The sequence below is a fragment of the Schistocerca americana genome, chromosome X, assembly GCF_021461395.2.
Source record: "Schistocerca americana isolate TAMUIC-IGC-003095 chromosome X, iqSchAmer2.1, whole genome shotgun sequence".
In the NCBI taxonomy this organism is placed as follows: domain Eukaryota; kingdom Metazoa; phylum Arthropoda; class Insecta; order Orthoptera; family Acrididae; genus Schistocerca; species Schistocerca americana.
In genome coordinates this window covers 729,029,678-729,047,010 of record NC_060130.1, presented here as the reverse complement: position 1 = coordinate 729,047,010, position 17,333 = coordinate 729,029,678, and the positions used below count along the sequence as shown (strand labels likewise).

The 17,333-nt window shown below is 44.3% G+C and overlaps 1 protein-coding gene and 1 pseudogene across 1 annotated transcript in view; one reads left to right on the top strand and one right to left on the bottom strand.

Annotated features, from left to right (window-relative positions):
• Window positions 1-17,333, top strand: part of LOC124555772 (facilitated trehalose transporter Tret1-2 homolog) — a 313,195-nt gene that overhangs the window by 71,829 nt on the left and 224,033 nt on the right. The gene's annotated exons all lie outside the window — the stretch shown is intronic.
• LOC124557565 lies at window positions 3,525-3,642 on the bottom strand (annotated as a pseudogene).

Below are 17,333 nucleotides of genomic sequence, written 5' to 3'. Positions count from 1 at the left end.
TAGGTTGTCGGCTGCGGAGGTCCATTGTTAGGTGTCTTCGGTGCACTGTGTGCTCAGGCACACTTGTACTCTGACCACCGTTAAAGTCTAAGGTTAGTTCCGCCACAGTTCGAATGGCTCTGAGCACCATGGGACTTAACAGCTGAGGTCATCAGTCCCCTAGAACTGAGAACTACTTAAACCTAATTAACCTAAGGACATCACACACATACATGCCCGAGGCAGGATTCGAACGTGCGACCGTAGCAGCAGCGCGGTTCTAGACTGAAGCGCCTAGAACCGCTCGGCCACCGCGGCCGGCCCACAGTAGTTGGCCGCCTCTCCTGTTTTACCAGTCGGCCCAGCCTACGTCGTCCGACGTATGTAATGAGGGGTGGTCGCCCAACCCCAAGTTGTCTGGGTGTTGTTTCACCTTGGTTTCGCCACGGGTTGAAGACACTCACCACAGCACTCCTCGAGCACCCGACATGTCGTACGGTTTCCAAAATGCTCGTGCCGAGCCTCCCCGTCATCACATTCTGCCCTCGATCAAACTCATATAGATAGCGTGCCTTTCCCACTTTACAAACGGACAGCACACTCACTGACGTTACATGCACCGTGCGTGTGTGTGACTAGCAGTCATTCCTCGCCAGGTGACTCTGCGGGACGGGTTTATATCGATAGTACGTCGATGGTCAAATGTTCTGGCTGATCAGCGTACATTTATGAACAGACAATAAAAAGACAATAATAGGCACAAAGTGCTGGTGTTACAAGAGGGCCGGCCGGGGTGGCCGAGCTGTTCTAGGCGCTACAGTCTGGAACCGCGCGACCGCTACGGTCGCAGGTTCGAATCCTGCCTCGGGCATGGATGTGTGTGATGTCCTTAGGTTAGTTAGGTTTAAGTACTTCTAAGTTCTAGGGGACTGATGACCTCAGAAGTTAAGTCCCATAGTGCCCAGAGCCATTTGCTCCATTTGTTACAAGAGGGCGTTATATTATTCTTTGGACTGAAGACCAGAACAACAACATAGTGCTTACAGCGGCATTGTATACCGGTGTCTCATTTAAGTTTTGAGTTCTTGACTAGTAGTTTGTTCGAAGTCTATAGCCACGACCTATTTGGATATGTGTTCGTGCGACATACTTAGTGTTATGCGTCAAGGTTGTACTTGTTCGTTACTGTGGATGTGATGAGTGCTTGTGAGTGTAGCATAACGTTTCTGTTCTTATGACAGATTGTGGAAGTGAAAAATGAGGGTGCTGACTTATTACGAAGGAAATCAATCATGGTCTTCTTGACGGATACTTCCCAGCAGTCACCTGAAGGGATTTAGGGAAATCGCGGGGAACCTAAATTAGGATTGCGTTTGAAGATTGAACATTTTTCTCAACGAAATTTTTAATTCACCTGACTCCTCATAAAAAAAATTATAAAGCACTACTTGCGTTTCGTGGAGTAAAAAGTTTTCTCTTCTCCTGTACATAGTTGTAAATTAGTGTCACGTGGTCAAAACTGCGCGTTTGCTCCGAATTACTTGCCCTTTTTCAATGGGCAGAGGGAGCTGAACTGGCAACGCTGTTTACTGCGGTTGATATTATCTACGTAGCCTCCCAGAAGGTGCGCCTCACATCCACTCTGTCATTTATCTTTTCTAGGCTTAAATTTATTCTGCTTCTTGTCCTTCACAAAGTTTTCCTGGTGCGAAACGCGGTGTTTCCTTTCCGTCACTGTTTTCTGGTTGGTTCATGGCTATTTCTGACCACGACAACAGAACAATAAGAGAGCTGATTGGTGTAGCTGCGATTCGTTGACCCTGTCTATTGGCGGGAGAGCAGAGACCAGAGTGAGTGGCGTGTCTGGGCGCTGCAGCTTGCCCAATGACGCTCACAAAGCCTCCAGCACAATAGCAGAGGCCGCGGACACTGACGCTTGAGGTTGATTCTCGGAACGACATGTGTCGCGCAACCCAATTCGTTCTGCGTGATATAAACGAGCCTGTTGCTCCATAAAGCGGACATCTGTGTGAATCTCCCTCTGAATTAGGTGTCTCGGGTGCGTGTGTGGAATGTAGCGCTCTTCAGCCTGAATATGTTATTTCACAGTTCTTTGTGTTGCTCCGATAGCTTGGTACAGCTTCCTGTATTACCTCACATAGTCTGATCACAAACTATTAGCAGTTATGCATCTCATAACTGAACAGTGAACAATAAACGATAGTAAACAGTCTGTGAGACTATGATGGAAACTGCACTGCAACAAGCTTTACGTAGAAACACCCCCGTTCTCCATACCAATGTTTCATAAAGAACTGATGATACCGTGTTTCGATAACCGTTACTACTTACCACCGCATAAAATTACCGTAACTGTTAACGTTTCTGTATACAAGAAAAATGTTTGGAATATTCTAATTGAAGGGACATGGAAATGAACCCAATCTAACAATACTTTTAACACGGTTCTCAAAAATATACGACAAATACAATAAGCATCCGACAATTACATCGAAAACACAAAAACTATGTCTTAGGTACAAGCTTCTCCCTACCTCGAATGAGTGCAGCAACTCCACTAAATCAGCAAAAACAAATTTGTCGTTTTCAAAAATGGTTCAAATGACTCTGAGCACTATGGGACTTAGCTTCTGAGGTCATCAGTCCCCTAGAACTTAGAACTACTTAAACCTAGCTAACCTAAGACCATCACAGACATCCATGCCCGAGGCAGGATTCGAACCGAAGACCGCAGCGGTCGCGCGGTTCCAGACTGTAGCGCCTAGAATCGCTTGGCCACCCCGACCACTTTGTCGTTTTGAAACATTGTATTTCAGTATACGCCCACAAATGCTTTATCTTTTTAGATGGTAGGAATGGTCCCATAACTGCAAAAAATGTAATATTTTGGCGAACTATATGGTTACTTTATTGCTTGAAAGTCTCCACAACTATATCGAACTGATATGGGGCATAATACCTCCAATAAGCAAGTTCAATGCCTTGAGATTAAGTGAACAAAATGAAGAGCTGAAAATTAACTGCGAAGTTTCTTATGAAACCAGCATCAGCTAAATTGTATAAATACACTGCTCTGCAAAACTTAAGAACGAGATAGATAACGTATCGTAACATAATTAACTAGTCAGCGGAAAGAAATCAAAATGTGGGAGCATGTTGTAAAAGGTCTCTCAGTCGAGCGCAGAAAGTCGGACGTTAGGTGGCGTGAGGTCAGCGTGACTATAGCGGCAAACGAGACAGGCCCCGCAACACAGGGCAGCTGAGGGAACGCGAAAACCCAGTATGTTTCAATCAGCGAGCAGTCACGTTGCACTGTGGTACACTCACTCCGTCTTCAGGCCACGAGTGGCCTACCGGGATCATTCGACCGCCGTGTCATCCTCGGAGGAGGATTCGGATAGGAGGGGCGTGGGGTCAACACACCGCTCTACCGGTCGTTATAATGGTATTCTTGACCGAAGCCGCTACTATTCGGTCGAGTAGCTCCTCAATTGGCATCACGAGACTGAGTGCATCCCGAAAAATGGCAACAGCGCATGGCGGCACGGATGGTCACCCATCCAAGTGCCAACTACGCCCGACAGCGCTTAACTTTGGTGATCTGACGGGAACAGGTGTTTCCACTGCGGCAAGGCCGTTGCCACGTTGCACTGTTGCGGTGTTCTTAATGACAACATAGCCCGGAGGCAACATTTGGATGACTTCACACGGGTAAGAAACATCGGGAAACTGGAAGAAGGACGAAGTGTGACGACTGTAGCCCAGGAGTCTCTACTGCCGCTGACAATGAGAAGCGAAATCTTGTTTACTTTGCTTACTTTCGCTCTGCTGTTTCCCGTAATATGACGCTGTAAAATCGCTAAGGACATACTCAGCCGAGGAAAGGGCGGTAAGAACATTCTATGGAGTCTGGATGCGAGCTTCGTGTCGGTTGTTGTTCATGAGGCTCCGAATTTTAGCTTTGCCATTGCTTTTTGTATAGTCCGTTATGATGTTCGTTGTTAATAATATCGACTCACTGCATCTTAGCCGGCCGCGGTGGCCGTGCGGTTCTGGCGCTGCAGTCCGGAACCGCGGGACTGCTACGGTCGCAGGTTCGAATCCTGCCTCGGGCATGGGTGTGTGTGATGTCCTTAGGTTGGTTGGGTTTAAGTAGTTCTATGTTCTAGAGGACTTATGACCTAAGATGTTGAGTCCCATAGTGCTCAGAGCCATTTGAACCAACTGCATCTTACACGCGTCATAAAAAGATTTTTGCCTGAATAACACTTCCTCGTCCATAATAATGAAAGGCGTGTACTTTTCTACAGTTCTCTTTTTAGTGGGCTCTCTGCAGAATGTGATGTCCATAGGTTAGTTAGTTAGGTTTAAGTAGTTCTAAGTCTAGGGGACTGATGACCTCAGATGTTAAGTCCCATAGTGCTCAGAGCCATATGAACCATTTTTTTGTTATATCTCACTAAGCGAGGTGATAGTGTCCATGTAAAACGCTCGGGATGAGCGTGAAGTACCATGGCACTTGGCGCCCGCGAGAGACAGTGGATGTCAGCCTAACCGGCGAGCAGTGAGTCTGAACTCACAGCCAGAGACCAATACGGGAAGTATACGAGTGCGGCAGCGCGAAGAATTCAACACCTATGAAAAAGCGAGCAAAGGACGAGTAAACAAGATCCGGGCTCGCGCTAGCATGCGACTGACTTCGGAGTCCACGTGTTCGAACCAGAAAACTACGACTCCAGAAGCACGGTCCAATGTGTGCGACACTCACGCCGCTTACGGGGAAGTCGCGAATCACTCCGATTGGACCGCGAAAAACTTCTCGACTGACATACATGACTCTGGTGGGGAATTATCCCAGCACTGGCCTTCTTCAGTCACGAAAACAGTGTTAAACATAAATTATGATGGAAGTACGCCGACGTGAAAGTCGTTCGTCTCGAATGCGAATCCAATGGGCAAACTACTTATCCACCACGCAAGTTAGACTCAATAACATATATTCTCTCTTATGCTGCCATTTTCACATCCGTTACGGATGCGTCATTAGATGAAATCTCGGGTCTATTTACGATGATAAAAGTTCGTCCCACGTCTTTTTACGTATTCATACAGATGATATGAGTGACCTACCATTTCTTCTTGAATGGTACCATTACTATTTTGAAAAAAAAAACAATATTGTTTATTGCACTGAGCCCACAAGGAAATTGAAAAACTAAAAATTTGGGGTGTTTTTACTTACAAGCACCAGAGATCAGACTGTTGCCACGTGAACGTGACCTAAAGCTGCAACCTCAGTGTAGCACCTTGCCGACGGAACCATACCCGTATTCGTCCATTTCCACCTACGAATGGGACAGATCGCGATTAGTCTGGTTAACAGATCCATTTGTCAGACATGTCAGTTGGTAAGTTCGGTTTAGTGGGCAAGTCGGGTTAGCTAATGATTCAGCTTGAGAGTGGACTGCTATATTTTCTAGATGATCACTGTCGTAATGCACTCTTCATCAAAGCTGATGCCATCCTCGACTTGCTATCTTACGCCACCGTACACAGTCTTCCTGAGACATCAAAGTTTTCCCGTGTCACAACTTCAAGTAGCTCCAAATATGCAGCAATATCCGAGATCGAGGTAAAAGTCTCCCTTTTCCTATAATTGGTCCTTAACGAAACGACATACATCTTGTAGCCCCACTACAATTGAACTCTCACTACCTATTTGCTGTCCAGTCACATGTATATATATACCACAAGATTTCGTAACGACTGGCCAAGAACTTCACATGACCACAAAATAGGTTACTGTCTGACAAATTGGCCTTTATGCAGTGTTCACCTAATACAGTGCTGCGCTCTAAACGTGTTTCGTTTCCGTTTCTTGTCTCACTCCCTATGAATATTTGATGTCACTTATGCCTTTTGTCGAAGAATTCTGTAATTTTTTATCGGGTAATTTTTTTCAGTTCTTCTATAGTAAAATAATGAACTTGGATTGTACACTACAGAGCTTTACTAGACATGACCAGAGTTTTATTTGGTATTTCATCACGATTACACAGGCAGGGGCATATACAGTTTAGCGCGGACTCCAACGCACAATGTATGTTGACATTGTTCACACACGCAAAGCACTGCCGGAGACGTAAGTAATGATAACAGCCAGAAACGACTAACCTTGAATCAAATTTCGAACATCTGCATGTGTAGTCTGACACTTGTTAGCCAAGCCAGTTTATACTGCCTCTAACACAACTGCGATACCTAGTGTAATAGTGCAGTGACCTGTAAAAAAAAAAAAAAAAGAATAGCTGAACAGCTATAGATATGGATAATGTCGCTTGAGAGATATTTACACTGTGAGGCTAGGGAAGCTCATAGATAAAACATAATACAAAAAGACATTATTCAGCAAAAAGTTGTTTTAGGTGTGGGAATAGGTGGAAGTCAAACGGTGACAAATCTGAGGTGATTCTTCCATTCATACTTAAAAATCTCTCAGTATTTCCATTGCATACTCCTGAGGAAAGTTAAATTTTATTTCTTTTAAAATATGGACCTCTTTTCACGTGTTGTTTCATCCACTTCATCGAAAAGGCTAGCCTATTATTCGCCAGTTATTGTTTTGCCCTTGCAAGGTAATCAATAAGAAAATTCCCGTACACAGCACAGGAAACACTGGCCACGTTCTTTATGGCGTGAGAAATCGTCCTCGAATTTTATGATTATGGGTCACCGGCCTTCAGCCACATCTTTGACTGCCGTCTTTTTGCAACAGTCCAAACACTGTTCATATATATGTTTTCGCATTTGCTTTTAGTCAATACTCAACAAATGCGGCAAAAATCTTACAAAACGCTTTCTCATGGTTAGTTATACATATAAAACGTATTACACTCTTTTTATACATTCCTACGACGCCAGATATTACAGACATCATTAATCACCATTCATCAAGTTTGGGTGAAAACAAACATTTATATGAAAATACAGCACATTTTTTCACGCGGACAAAAAATACACAAACGAATATTTCCAAAAGCCTTATAGAAGGAACAATTAATCAAGACAAGCTGACACTTGATTTCCACGTCATGCACGAAAATAACGAAGACAAAATCGTCTGTGGAAGACTGAGGAATTTCCTCCTTTTCCTCGTATAATATTCGAAGAGACTGGTGTGCGAACTGCTTTTCGGAATAAAGGACGTTGTTGGACTAGTCAGCCTTGCAGTGGGTTCAGTGAAAAAGATTACAGCATAAGAACAGGCAAAGATAAAGATTAGAATATGTAGCCTATATGTCAAGGTGAAGAGACTGGTATAGCTCGAGGAGAAATGCAGGAAAGCGACAGCCTGGCTAGATAATGCCCAAGTTTTCAGGATTTGGGTAAGGTCTCGTACATCATGTGACAGTGGAAAGCACTCATACTCTACATAAGTTCAGTCTCTAAGTGCTTTGAAGCAAGTACTGACAACAAAAACAATGCATAATTTCGTTTGCAGAAAAGCATGTCAAGAAAGCTCAACACACACGTTCGACCAGTGCCAACAGTATTTAATAAACTCGACACCGGAAGACGAAAATGCGACAAAACAGCTGCAATGAACTTCTTATCAGCTATATGGTGTCTGTCAATGGGAACGAAAGCTTAGCAACGATCTTAAGTGCTGCTGGCGGTGTAAAGCGATACGATTGTTCTCTGTGTCCATTACTTTTGTATAGTACTTAATCTTTATGGAAGTGACGGGAGCGTAACAAGGAGAACACACGCGTATTCTGAAGCGTATAGGTGCAGGCTATTTGTCAGACATTCCTTTCACCCATCATCGTTCTTATTCATGTTGGCATCGTTACTATCGAAGTAAAAACGGTTCTGTGCTGTGGTCATACTTTATAGGCTTGTAGGACGACCTACATTCCTGTTTCTTGTACGATGCGTGTGAAATACAAGCTGGCCGGTGTGGCCGAGCGGTTCTAGGCGCTACAGTCTGGAACCGCGCGACCGCTACGGTCGCAGGTTCAAATCCTGCCTCGGGCATGGATGTGTGTGTGATGTCCTTAGGTTAGTTAGGTTTAAGTAGTTCTAAGTTCTAGGGGACTGATGACCTCAGATGTTCAGTCCCATAGTGCTCAGAGCCATTTGAACCATTTTTTTTTTAAATACAATATTTGCCCAAATATCACTAGACATTAATTGGTGTTTATTCCAAAGACGCCAGCAAAGAACACATTAGCACGTAAGATCTTCATTGCCTACCATAGAAGAGTCTAAAGTTCGAGGATAACTTTCCACTATGTTCTGGTACACTAAAGCTAGAATTTGCATCTGTAATTCGAGAGATATAGTGAATATTTTTTGTGGTAAGTTCCTATAGGACCAAACTGCTGAGGTCATCGGTCCCTAGGCTTACGCACTACTTAATCTAACTTAAAGTAACTTACGCTAAGGACAACACACACACACCCGAGGGAGGACTCGAACCTCCGACGTGGGGAGCCGCGCGAACTGTGGCAAGGCGCCTGAAACCGCGCGGCTACTCCGCCTGTAGTGAATAGTGTCGGCTGTACAGGAGAATAATATGGCCCGTATGCGATTATTTTATCCAGCCACCGTGCAAAGTGACGCAGTGGTTGCAGTTACCTCTGTTTTTCCTACACCTGTTAAAACAAATGACGATACGATGGTATCTTAAAAAAAGGCACGGTCATTTTCTTTCTCCATCCTTGCCCAATTCTAACTAACACTCCACATCTATTAACTTTGTCGTCGACATGAGTTAAACCTGAATCTTTCTTTTTTATAGTTCATCACACTATTCTATGGGCTCAAACCAGGCTATGAGCAGGCCAGTCAAACACACACTATTAAATCTTTTTTTGTTAGGGGACCCTTATCATTTTGTACTGGAATATGTTTGAATCCCAACTGTAGCGTATGTTATAGCGACTTGAGAGCCAAGCCATTAGTTCTGGCCGATGTTAGGATTTTATTAGTTCATCTGAGACCCACATAACGTACAGTAACCCACCATTCCATGTACTTTCCACTGGTTCATGGATCAATGCCGAGTTCGTTTTCAGCACTCTAAACTACATTACGTAATTGTTCTTCTATTTAGCGGATTCTAGAAAGCAGCACGACCATGGAAATGGAGTTCTGTCATCAAACTCCTGTAGTCCGTAATCGATGGTCGAAGGTTCTACGTGACATAAGTATTCGCTGATACCGGAGAAGACGCTATCTATAAAAGTATCGACATCTCTATAGTACCGCTGAATACCCTGAATACGGTAATGCATCAGTCATGGAAACAGATTTGTGTCATCGTGGTGCTGTCCAGTTGAATACTATTGTCTATAGCGTGCCGTAACTCCCGCTGGCCTCGCTATCTTGTAAACGGCAGTATTGCTGGCGTCAATGACGTCCTCTAGGGGAGAGCGCTAATAGCGCCGGCAAGCAGATACCTGAATCAACACAAGTTGATAGCCAGAAACCAACATCACAAACACCTGTGTCAAATTATCCAAATTCGGGGTCTTTGGTAACAAGACGAGAGGAATCCGTCAACAAACAAGATATGAGAAAAGTCTTACAATGACACTCGTGACTGGCGGAGGGACCCATACTACCATCCAGTCGTTAAGAAACGCAAGCTGTGTTTCCAGAGGAAGGGCAGAGTGAAGGGAAAATGCAGAATGACAAACATTTGGACTTGGAGCGGGACTCAAGGAATCATTTAGAAACAGCTGGACCTGGAACAGATTTGCAGCAGATTTGTGAATCAGTCACCACAGTCAATCATAAATGTTTGAAAACCACAAAAGACAGTCATCTGTACTGACTGATGTGCGGGTGACAGCACCAAGTGGGAACTACCCTCTAATTCAGGCCAACTATGTAGTGGACTGACATGGCAACTTTTTTCCTGCATGTCAGCACTGCCAAAATCTGATGAGACACGATAACACATAGCTAATACGCCTGTATATTTGACGCTGTACCATATAATAGTGATAGCTGCCGGACTTTTGAATGTGTCATGATAATCACTGTACTTGGAGGTGCACGGCTGTTTATCACAGCAGCGCTACCCACCAGATTCTGTTCATTTCTTATATCAAATAGGGTGCTAAGATGTCGTTACACTTGCTGCTAATGCCGTAACGCTGAATTAAACTTCACGGAACTTGTGTCCTCGGCTACGACCAATTGAGAGGGTCAGAAACAAAGAGGTACAGTGAAGTTTCCCAGAAAAATAAGTGTGTCTAAAGTCTATTCACCGAGAGCTAGGACGAAACATAAACAGTGTCACATGAGCGACTACGCTTGTTTCCAGAGAAAGCATTCGGTGTTCGCGTGATGCGTAGGGGTGTGGAAAATCCTTGGCGCACGCTTTGCAGCTAGCGGCGTTCGGCTGGCTGCCGAGCTATCACAGCGAACCGTGAGAAACCTGGGCAACAATGTACGAAATAAATTTAACAATAATGTTAAAATAACGTTAAACTGAGTTGATTCTGTCGAAGCAGATTTATTTTCATTCAGGTTGCTAACAAAACGCTCCATTCAGACACAATTAATTGTTAATTTTAATAACAATACCAGTAATAATAATGATAAAGGACGAAACAAGGTTCACTCTGTCGAACTTGAACTGTTTTCATTGAGGTTTATAACAAACCGCTCCTCTCTCTCCTCTATAATGCAGTCTAATTTCCACATTTGAGTTTCCACTTTTTCTACGACATGGAGGACGCACTTGTTCCAATACTTTGCAGTCACTGTTCTTACTGCTTCTTCTAGCAGTACTTTAACTTCCAACATTTTGTATGTTTTGTTTTTCGCTGCAACATAGCATTTGATTCTGGCCCACACTAACTCGATGGCGTTTAATTCACAGTGGTACGGAGGAATCCTGAGAACAGTTTTCCCTGCATTCTTCGCCATTTCATCTATTGCGTATTCGTTGTGCGCTGTTCTGTGATTTTTAACTATATCTAAAAGTTCTTTCTTCAACATACTGTCTTCGAAATCGATGTTTTTAGATTTTAGCCACTCTGATATTTCGTGCTTATTGGAATCCGCATTGGGAACTTTTTCTTTTCTCCGAGAATGGTACGGTGCGTTATTAAGAACAATAACTGCATTTTCCTGAAGCCGAGGAAGAACATCTTGAAACCACTTCTCGAAGATTTCGGCGCACATCTCCTCATGATAATCTCCACTTTTCTTGGATTCGAAAGTCCGCAAACATCCTTCAACGACCTCTGCTTTGCTGCCAATGTGTGCGATAATCAGACGTTTCCCTTTACCTGATGGGTCCTTGCTTCCGGTGGATAATCCGGACAGAAACGCTTGTTTTGAGGAATTTATAGTGTCATCTACCCAGACGTAACTTCGGGTATGTCCTGCGTTCACCCAGTCTCGTCCAAATAGTAAATAGGTCTGCCTTCATCTCTCAACCGTTTAATGGTTCGAAGATAACGCCGCCTCCGTAAAATGTCATCCCTGTCTATTAGCATGTTATCGCGCCCATGCCGGACGTATTTGAAATTCATTTCTCTCAATAACTTATAAAATGTAGTTCTCCGAAAATTGCCCAGATCTGCATCTTCGTTCACGACTGTAAGCACTTTGTCAATTGTTGGCAATTCGTTACGAAAAAGAAAATTCGTGTACTTTCCTTCGTATCGCATTTCTATCGAAGTCATCAACACTTTCAGAAAGTTTCTGTCGTAATTTTCCTTTCTTGGGAGACTGCAAAGAGTGTGTGGCCTTGTACTCACTTATCACATGATACACTGAAGAACGTCCAAAACCTGTAGCTGCAGCTGTTTTCGAAACAATGTCACTCATTGACTGCTCTGGATGTAACAGTTTCGTTTTATACACATTAAGCACCAGAAGAACTTATTGATTTCTTCTTTGCTCGCTTCTTTGGTGGACTCAGTACTGACACTTCGACCTCGCTCGCTGAATCCGTGGATGACATAATGAGGACACCCGTATGTGATGCTAATGAAATAAGTGAATATATAAAATAAGAAAGCATGCGATGCTATTGGATGCGCTCATAAACAGTGAATGCTCAGCGTGACTACAAACACATATACTTACTCTAATAATCAACAACTAGTCTTTCAGGCGTCTTCACAGATGAACTTCAGATATCCTGAAATCGCCGCTATACAACACCCACTAACGAGCTCACACCTGCAACTGAGACGGCCACACTGACTGAGCGCCGCGCCTGCGAACCGCACAGTGCATCGCTCATAAAGGACAAACGGTTGCACCCATCGCATTCGAACAAACTACAAAATTAAATTCAAACCTTTCTGAAATTTTTCTCGCTTACCTCTCCACAAAAAAATTTAAAGAGGAAAAGTCTCTCGCTTACTATATTTCGGATGATGATTTGGTGAAAGTTCTTCATCAGACGTGAGATTTTAATTTATTACTTCACTATTACTGACTCTATTGGGCAGAAAATTTGCAGACGTCATCAACGTATAGTACTGAAGACAATTATAAAATTATTTTGCTGTGCGACACACAGCTTAGGAGATATGGCGTGATAAATATAGAGTAACACGAAAAAACAGCATTTCCTGAAAGCTTAAATATTTCTCTTTTTCAGTGACAATAAGTTTTAATGTAATGTAAAAAAAGGTGTCAGAAGGTAGTTCTCGGATCACTTTATCATGTTCAGGTGCCAAATTATAAAAAACACGACTTTCATTTTTTTAATTTCTGACGCCCCTGCCTTGTACACCCCTCGAGGGCAGCGCTGTGGTCACGCGCCTTGCCGTCTGTGGTTTCGGTGAATGGAGTTATTGAGCATGGTAAAGCGTGTAAAATTGTTGTGGCAAAGGGATAAAAGTGAAAGCCCATTCTATGCTGTTCCATAGTGAACGAAAAGAAAACTAGCTGCAAGATGTCACGAAACAGTTGGCACTAACGAGGTACATTTGTACTTGTGTCTAGAAAAACCTTACAGAAAAGGCAAAACTCCTACGAATGTCGTCTTGTCACCTCTGTAAAACCAATATCCAGAGATTGAACTTCCTAAATATGAGGGGCGTTTGAAAAGTCCGTGCAAAAATAAAATCTACTCACGTGTTTGGGGTAAACCTTTCTTATTTTGCGACATAGTCTCCTTTTAGACTTATACACTTCGTCCAACACTGTTCTAATTTGTTGATTCCTTCCGAATAATAGGAATTGGCCAAGTCTGCAAAAAGCTATTAGTTGCCGCAATCACCACCTCGTTTGTATAAAATCTTTGTCTCACCAGCCATTTCTTCAAATTGGGGAACGAAAGGTAGTCCGAGGGAGCCAAGTCTGGAGAATAGGGGGATGTGAAACGAGTTGGAATCCTATTTCCATTAATTTTGCGACCACAACTGCTGAGTTGTGTGCTGGTGCATTGTCGTGATGGAAAAGGACTTTTTTGCGGTGTAATTGCCGGCGTTTTTCTTGCAGCTCGGTTTTCAAACGGGTCGATAACGATGAATAATATGAACCTGTAATAGTTTTACCCTTTTCCAGATAGTAGATGAGGATTATCCCTTACGAATCCCAAAAGACAGTCGCCATAACCTTTCCTGCCGAAGGAATGGTCTTCGCCTTTTCTGACGCAGATTCTCCCTTGGTAACCCATTGTTTAGATTGATGTTTGGTCTCAGGAGTATAGTAATGTATCCATGTTTCATCCACAGTGACGAAACGACGCTTAAAGTCCTGCTGATTCTTCCTTAACAGCTGCAAACCATCCATGCAACACTTCACACGATTCCGTTTTTGGTCAAGCGTGATCAATCGCGGAACCCATCTTGCGGATAGATTTCTCATGTACAAATGTTTATGCAAAATATTATGTACCCATTCATTCGAGATGCGCACAGCACTAGCAATTTCACGCACCTTAACTCTTCTGTCATCCATCACCATATCATGGATTTTATCAATTATTTCTGGAGTCGTGACCTCCACAGGCCGTCCAGAACGTTCAGCATCACTTGTGCCCATATGGCCACTTCGAAAATTTTGAAATCACTTATAAACTGTTCTAATCGAAGGTGCAGAGTCACCGTAATGTTAACAAGCTTCTCTTTAGTCTACTGAGGTGTTCTGCCTTTCGTAACGTAATGTTTAATCACCACACGAAATTCTTTTTCGTCCATTTTTTGACAATCACTCGACTTCCTTCATTCACACGAATGCGAAATTTAAAGAAATAGACCAATATGGCTGAAACTTGGTGTGCGTTCTTTCCAACGATGCTACTAACTAAACATGACCTCGATACGCGCCGGTGGTGCCATCTCTCGGACTTTGCACGGACTATTGAAACGCCCCTCGTACAAAAGTCTTCTGGGCTTGCTTCCATTTATCCTCCCTATCCATCATGAATTCTTCTGCTCACTCCCGCATGAAGAAGGACAATAAAAAGAGCAACTACAGACGACCCACTTGAAGAACATAAACCAGATGGTGAGAAGGACTTTCTGGAATCAGATTATGAGTAGGTTTTGTTGCCAAACTGTGGGGAATAATATGGTTACTGGAATCCTGAAAAAAAGAAACATGCTTTCAGAAAGGAAAGTTTTGTATTATTTACCGATCGTGCCTTATAATTACGGAAGAAAGAAAAAGTGGTGCATTACTGTCTGCGCGACCCTCGTATGTTTTCGTCTGAAAGAACCTTGGCATTCGGCGTACAAATAGCGTCCTTTCAAATGTATTATGAAATATCAGTAATATTTTGGTTGTAGGATTGCAAGCTATTAAAGAAGTGTAGGTAAAGCTGTCCTCTATCTGAAATTTGGTATGAACACACAGCGCTTTACTACACATGGTCTTGCTGGAAGTGATATGCTCTTGCCTTCTCCAACCTTTGAACTGTCTTACTTTTTCATTCGCTACACCAATGGAGCTGGATGGGCCATTGAGAGCGACAACTGAACTGCGCCTAGATGCTAACTACACTACTGGCCATTAAAATCGCTACACCAAGAAGAAATGCAGATGATAAACGGGTATTCACTGGACAAATATATTATACTAGAACTGACATCTGATTACATTTTCACGCAAGGTGGGTGCATAGATCCTGAGAAATCAGTACCCAGAACAACCACATCTGGCCGTAATAACGGCCTTGATACGCCTGGGCATTGGGTCAATCAGAGATTGGATGGCGTATACAGGTACAGCTGCCCATGCAGCTTCAACACGATACCACAGTTCATCAAGAGTAGTGACTGGCGTATTGTGACGAGCCAGTTGCTCGCCCACCGTTGACCAGACGTTTTCAATTGGTGAGAGATCTGGAGAATGTGCTGGCCAGGGCAGCAGTCGAACATTTTCTGTATCCAGAAAGGCCTGTACAGGACCTGCAACATGCGGTCGTGCATTATCCTGCTGAAATGTAGGGTGCAGGGATCGAATGAAGGGTAGAGCTGCGGGTCGTAACACATCTGAAATGTAACGTCCACTGTTCAAAGTGCCGTCAATGCGAACAAGAGGTGACCGAGACGTGTAACAAATGGCACCCCATACCATCACGCCGGGTGATACGCCAGTATGGCGATGACGAATACACGCTTCCAATGTGCGTTCACCTCGATGTCGCCAAACACGGATGCGACCATCATTATGCTGTAAACAGAACCTGGATTCATCCGAAAAAATGACGTTTTGCCATTCGCACACCCAGGTTCGTCGTTGAGTAGGCGCTCTTGTCTGTGATGCAGCGTCAAGGATAACCGCAGCCATGGTCTCCGAGCTGATAGTCCACGCTGCTGCAAACGTCGTCGAACTGTTCGTCCAGATGGTTGTTGTCTTGGCAAACGTCCCCATCTGTTGACTCAGGGATCGAGACGTGGCTGCACGATCCGTTACAGCCATGCGGATAAGATGCCTGTCATCTCGACTGCTAGTGATACGAGGCCGTTGGGATCCAGCACGGCGTTCCGTATTACCCTCCTGAACCCGCCGATTCCGTATTCTGCTAACAGTCATTGGGTCTCGACCAACGCGAGCAGCAATGTCGCGATACGATAAACCGCAATCGCGATAGGCTACATTCCGACCTTTATCAAAGTCGGAAACGTGATGGTACGCATTTCTCCTCCTTACACGAGGCATCACAACAACGTTTCACCAGGCAACGCCGGTCAACTGCTGTTTATGTATGAGAAATCGGTTGGAAACTTTCCTCATGTCAGCACGTTGTAGGTGTCGCCACCGGCGTCAACCTTGTGTGAATGCTCTGAAAAGCTAATCGTTTGCATATCACAGTATCTTCTTCCTGTCAGTTAACTTGCGCGTCTGTAGCACCTCTTCTTCGTGGTGTAGCAATTTTAATGGCCAGTAGTGTACTTAATGTTGGCTCTGTCTATTTCTTGACAAGTGGAAGTGCTTCATTTTATTTCTCCTAATTAGCAATTTATTTGGAAGGGCTTGTGGGGACAGCTCCGCCATTTACCTCACGACCAAGGGAAACCTCCAAAAACCGCGATCGGGGCTGCTGGTGTCTCCACCGTAGGTCGCTACTTTACTGCGCGCAGCGCAGTCTGCCTAGCGTTACACATTGCCGCCGTAAACTGTTCCATCAGGCGCGCCACGATAGGAGGACCAGTGATGCGACATGACTTTGCAGTTTGCAATCGCGCGCCCAGTCATCTTCGGCGTTAGACGAAGAGATGTCTCTTCAGCGCGCCGGGGCGAATGTCGCTTCAGCTCGCTCGCGGCTTCTCCCACCACTCTGACTGGCAGGTGCGTGCGGCAGGTCGCTCGGTTGGGCGCGTCCGTACCGGCGGAGCGTCGCTTACCCAACAAGTTATAGGGAGACCTACAGTTTGACATGGACTCCAAACCACGTTGCAGCTTGGTAACAATAAGTGGTATAAAAATTAACATATCATTGCCAGAGGTGAAAAAACTGTTAAGTGACTAGGACTAACTGGGGATTGGATCCCGGAACTTTGGAACACACTGAGCCACCGAGCCACACTCCACGCTGATGAAAGATTCAGTTCAACGTCCCGTCGGAGCGCAATCTCGGTTAGGGCACGGATATGAAAGGGAAGCGGCTGTTTGCTTTCAAAAGAGCCATCCTTGCATTCATCTCAGTTGCTTCGAGGAACCCACAGAAAGCCTCATTCTGAGTGGTTGGATAGTGATTTCAAGCCCATTTCTCTCGTATGCGAGTCCAGTACCTTAAGCATTGCGCTACTGCTTTCAGTTCATGCAGCTGGTATCTTCTCTGGGAACAGGCTCGGAACCAGAATAATTAGTTGTTTGCACAGGTGATTCGCAACAGCCATGGT